We start from the raw sequence: 6,000 nt of genomic DNA, 5'->3' as shown, positions 1-6,000 counted from the left end.
TGCTTCTGTCTAGTTTTTATGTGAAGATATTTCCTTTTCCAACATAGGCCTCAAAGCGCTCCAAATAAACACTTGCAGATTCTACAAAAGGAGTGTTTCAAAACTGCTCTTTCGAGAGGAACGTTCAAGTCTGTGAGTTGAATGCACTCATCACACAGAAGTTTCTGAGAATGCTTCTGTCTAGTTTTTATGTGAAGATATTTCCTTTTCCAGCATAGGCCTCAAAACGCTCCAAATATCCTCTTGCAGATTCTACAAAAAGAGTGTTTCAAAACTGTTCTATCAAAAGGAAGGTTCAACTCTGTGAGTTGAATGAATGCATCATGAAGAACTTTCTGAGAATGCTTCTCTGTAGTTTTTAGGTGAAGATATTCCAAAACCCAGCACAGGCCTCGAAGTGCTCCAAATAACCACTTGCAGATTTTACCAAAAGAGTGATTCAAAACTGCTCTTTCTATATATAAGTTCAAGTCTGTGAGTTGAATGCACTCAACACAAAGAAGTTTCTGAGAATGCTTCTGTTCAGTTTTTATGTGAAGATATTTCCTTTTCCAGCAGAGGCCTCAAAAGGCTCCAATTATCCACTTGCAGATTCTACAAAAAGAGTGTTTCCAAACTTCTCTATCAATTGGTAGGTTCAACTCTGTGAGTTGAATGAACTCATCACCAAGAAGTTTCTGAGAATACTTCTCTCTAGTTTTTATGTGAAGATATTTCCTTTTCCAACATAGGCCTTAAGGTGCTCCGAGTAAACACTCGCAGATTCTACAAACGTAATGTTTCAAAACTGTTCTGTCAAAAGGAACGTTCAAGGCTGTGAGTTCAATGCACTCATTGCAAAGAGGTTTCTCAGAATGCTTCTGTCTAGTTTTTAGGTGAAGAGATTTCATTTCCCAGCTTAGGCCTCAAAGCGCTCCAAATAAACACTTGCAAATTCTACAAAAGGAGTGTTTCAAAAGAGTTCTATCAAAAGGAACGTTCAAGTCTGTGAGTTGAATGCACTTATCATACAGAAGTTTCCTGGAATGTTTCTGTCTAGTTTTTATGTGAAGACATTTCCTTTTCCAGCATAGGCCTCAAAGCGCTTCAAGTATCCACTTGAAGATTCTACAAAAAGAGTGTTTCAAAACTGCCCTATCAAAAGCAAGCTTCAACACTGTGAGTAGAATGCACTCATCACAAAGAAGTTTCTGAGAATGCTTCTGTCTAGTTTTTATGTGAAGATATTTCCTTTTCCAACATAGGCCTCAAAGCGCTCCAAATAAACACTTGCAGATTCTACAAAAGGAGTGTTTCAAAACTGCTCTTTCGAGAGGAACGTTCAAGTCTGTGAGTTGAATGCACTCATCACACAGAAGTTTCTGAGAATGCTTCTGTCTACTTTTTATGTGAAGATATTTCCTTTTCCAGCATAGGCCTCAAAACGCTCCAAATATCCTCTTGCAGATTCTACAAAAAGAGTGTTTCAAAACTGTTCTATCAAAACGAAGGTTCAACTCTGTGAGTTGAATGAATGCATCATGAAGAACTTTCTGAGAATGCTTCTCTGTAGTTTTTAGTTGAAGATATTCCAAAACCCAGCACAGGCCTCGAAGTGCTCCAAATAACCACTTGCAGATTTTACCAAAAGAGTGTTTCAAAACTGCTCTTTCCATAGGTAAGTTCAAGTCTGTGAGTTGAATGCACTCAACACAAAGAAGTTTCTGAGAATGCTTCTGTTCAGTTTTTATGTGAAGATATTTCCTTTTCCAGCATAGGCCTCAAACGGCTCCAAATATCCACTTGCAGATACTACAAAAAGAGTGTTTCCAAATTTCTCTATCAATTGGTAGGTTCAACTCTGTGAGTTGAATGACCTCAACACAAAGAAGTTTCTGAGGATGCTTCCATCTAGTTTTTATATGAAGATATTTCCTTTTCCAGCATAGGCCTCAAAGAACTCCAAATAAACACATGCAGATTCTACAAAAGGAGTGTTTCCAAACTGTTCTATCAAAGGGACCGTTCAAGTCTGTGAGTTGAATGCACTCATCACTCAGAAGTTTCTCAGAATGCTTCTGTCTAGTTTTTAGGTGAAGAGATTTCATTTCCCAGCATAGGCCTCAAAGCGCTCCAAATATCCACTGGCAGATTCTACGAAAAGTGTGTTTCAAAGCTGCTCTTTCAAAAGCAAGGTTCAAGTCTGTGTGTTGAATGCACTCATCAGAAAGAAGTTTCTGAGAATGCTTCTGTCTAGTTCTTAGGTGAAGATATTTCCTTTTCCAGCTTAGGCCTCAAAGCGCTCCAAATAAACACTTGCAAATTCTACAAAAGGAGTGTTTCAAAAGAGTTCTATCAAAAGGAACGTTCAAGTCTGTGAGTTGAATGCACTTGTCCTACAGAAGTTTCCTGGAATGCTTCTGTCTAGTTTTTATGTGAAGACATTTCCTTTTCCAGCATAGGCCTCAAAGCGCTCCAAATATCCACTTGCAGATTCTACGAAAAGAGTGTTTCAAAACTGCTCTATCAAAAGCAAGCTTCAACACTGTGAGTAGAATGCACTCATCACAAAGAAGTTTCTGAGAATGCTTCTGTCTACTTCATACGTGAAGATATTTCCTTTTCCAGCTTAGGCCTCAAAGTGCTCCAAATAAACACTTGCAAATTCTACAAAAGGAGTGTTTCAAAAGAGTTCTATCAAAAGGAACGTTCAAGTCTGTGAGTTGAATGCACTTATCATACAGAAGTTTCCTGGAATGGTTCTGTCTAGTTTTTATGTGAAGACATTTCCTTTTCCAGCATAGGCCTCAAAGCGCTCCAAATATCCACTTGCAGATTCTTCAAAAAGAGTGTTTCAAAGCTGCTCTTTCAAAAGCAAGGTTCGAGTCTGTGTGTTGAATGCACTCATCAGAAAGAAGTTTCTGAGAATGCTTCTGTCTCGTTCGTACGTGAAGATATTTCCTTTTCCAGCTTAGGCCTCAAAGCGCTCCAAATAAACACTTGCAAATTCTACAAAAGGAGTGTTTCAAAAGAGTTCTATCAAAAGGAACGTTCAAGTCTGTGAGTTGAATGCACTTATCATACAGAAGTTTCCTGGAATTTTTCTGTCTAGTTTTTATGTGAAGACATTTCCTTTTCCAGCATAGGCCTCAAAGCGCTCCAAATATCCACTTGCAGATTCTACAAAAAGAGTGTTTCAAAACTGCCTTATCAAAAGCAAGCTTCAACACTGTGAGTAGAATGCACTCATCACAAAGAAGTTTCTGAGAATGCTTCTGTCTAGTTCTTACGTGAAGATATTTCCTTTTCCAGCTTAGGCCTCAAAGCGCTCCAAATAAACACTTGCAAATTCTACAAAAGGAGTGTTTCAAAAGAATTCTATTGAAAGGAACGTTCAAGTCTGTGAGTTGAATGCACTTATCATACAGAAGTTTCCTGGAATGCTTCTGTCTAGTTTTTATGTGAAGACATTTCATTTTCCAGCATAGGCCTCAAAGCGCTCCAAATATGCACTTCCAGATTCTACCAAAAGAGTGTTTCAAAACTGCTCTATCAAAAGCAAGCTTCAACACTGTGAGTAGAATGCACTCATCACAAAGAAGTTTCTGAGAATGCTTCTGTCTAGTTTTTATGTGAAGATATTTCCTTTTCCAACATAGTCCTCAAAGCGCTCCAAATAAACACTTGCAGATTCTACAAAAGGAGTGTTTCAAAACTGCTCTTTTGAGAGGAACGTTCAAGTCTGTGAGTTGAATGCACTCATCACACAGAAGTTTCTGAGAATGCTTCTGTCTAGTTTTTATGTGAAGATATTTCCTTTTCCAGCATAGGCCTCAAAACGCTCCAAATATCCTCTTGCAGATTCTACAAAAAGAGTGTTTCAAAACTGTTCTATCAAAAGGAAGGTTCAACTCTGTGAGTTGAATGAATGCATCATGAAGAACTTTCTGAGAATGCTTCTCTGTAGTTTTTAGGTGAAGATATTCCAAAACCCAGCACAGGCCTCGAAGTGCTCCGAATAACCACTTGCAGATTTTACCAAAAGAGTGATTCAAAACTGCTCTTTCTATAGGTAAGTTCAAGTCTGTGAGTTGAATGCACTCAACACAAAGAAGTTTCTGAGAATGCTTCTGTTCAGTTTTTATGTGAAGATATTTCCTTTTCCAGCAGAGGCCTCAAACGGCTCCAATTATCCACTTGCAGATTCTACAAAAAGAGTGTTTCCAAACTTCTCTATCAATTGGTAGGTTCAACTCTGTGAGTTGAATGAACTCATCACAAAGAAGTTTCTGAGAATACTTCTCTCTAGTTTTTATGTGAAGATATTTCCTTTTCCAACATAGGCCTTAAGGTGCTCCGAGTAAACACTCGCAGATACTACAAACGTAATGTTTCAAAACTGTTCTGTCAAAAGGAACGTTCAAGTCTGTGAGTTCAATGGACTCATTGCAAAGAGGTTTCTCAGAATGCTTCTGTCTAGTTTTTAGGTGAAGAGATTTCATTTCCCAGCTTAGGCCTCAAAGCGCTCCAAATAAACACTTGCAAATTCTACAAAAGGAGTGTTTCAAAAGAGTTCTATCAAAAGGAACGTTCAAGTCTGTGAGTTGAATGCACTTATCATACAGAAGTTTCCTGGAATGTTTCTGTCTAGTTTTTATGTGAAGACATTTCCTTTTCCAGCATAGGCCTCAAAGCGCTCCAAATATCCACTTGAAGATTCTACAAAAAGAGTGTTTCAAAACTGCCCTATCAAAAGCAAGCTTCAACACTGTGAGTAGAATGCACTCATCACAAAGAAGTTTCTGAGAATGCTTCTGTCTAGTTTTTATGTGAAGATATTTCCTTTTCCAGCAGAGGCCTCAAAACGCTCCAAATATCCTCTTGCAGATTCTACAAAAAGAGTGTTTCAAAACTATTCTATCAAAAGGAAAGTTCAACTCTGTGAGTTGAACGAATGCGTCATGAAGAACTTTCTGAGAATGCTTCTCTGTAGTTTTTAGGTGAAGATATTCCAAAACCCAGCACAGGCCTCGAAGTGCTCCAAATAACCTCTTGCTGATTTTACCAAAATAGTGTTTCAGAACTGCTCTTTCTATAGGCAAGTTCAAGTCTGTGAGTTGAATGCACTCAACACAAAGAAGTTTCTGAGAATGCTTCTGTTCAGTTTTTATGTGAAGATATTTCCTTTTCCAGCATAGGCCTCAAACGGCTCCAAGTATCCACTTGCAGATTCTACAAAAAGAGTGTTTCCAAACTTCTCTATCAATTGGTAGGTTCAACTCTGTGAGTTGAATGAACTCATCACAAAGAAGTTTCTGAGAATGCTTCCATCTAGTTTTTATATGAAGATATTTCCTTTTCCAGCATAGGCCTCAAAGAACTCCAAATAAACACATGCAGATTCTACAAAAGGAGGGTTTGCAAACTGTTCTATCAAAGGGAACGTTCAAGTCTGTGAGTTGAATGCACTCATCACACAGAAGTTTCTCAGAATGCTTCTGTCTAGTTTTTAGGTGAAGAGATTTCATTTCCCAGCATAGGCCTCAAAGCGCTCCAAATATCCACTTGCAGATTCTACGAAAAGTGTGTTTCAAAGCTGCTCTTTCAAAAGCAAGGTTCAAGTCCGTGTGTTGAATGCACTCATCAGAAAGAAGTTTCTGAGAATGCTTCTGTCTAGTTCTTAGGTGAAGATATTTCCTTTTCCAGCTTAGGCCTCAAAGCGCTCCAAATAAACACTTGCAAATTCTACAAAAGGAGTGTTTCAAAAGAGTTCTATCAAAAGGAACGTTCAAGTCTGTGAGTTGAATGCACTTATCCTACAGAAGTTTCCTGGAATGCTTCTGTCTAGTTTTTATGTGAAGACATTTCCTTTTCCAGCATAGGCCTCAAAGCGCTCCAAATATCCACTTGCAGATTCTACGAAAAGAGTGTTTCAAAACTGCTCTATCAAAAGCAAGCTTCAACACTGTGAGTAGAATGCACTCATCACAAAGAAGTTTCTGAGAATGCTTCTGTCTACTT

Source organism: Pongo abelii, chromosome 15, assembly GCF_028885655.2.
Source record: "Pongo abelii isolate AG06213 chromosome 15, NHGRI_mPonAbe1-v2.0_pri, whole genome shotgun sequence".
In the NCBI taxonomy this organism is placed as follows: domain Eukaryota; kingdom Metazoa; phylum Chordata; class Mammalia; order Primates; family Hominidae; genus Pongo; species Pongo abelii.
Note: the sequence above shows the minus strand (reverse complement) of the source record.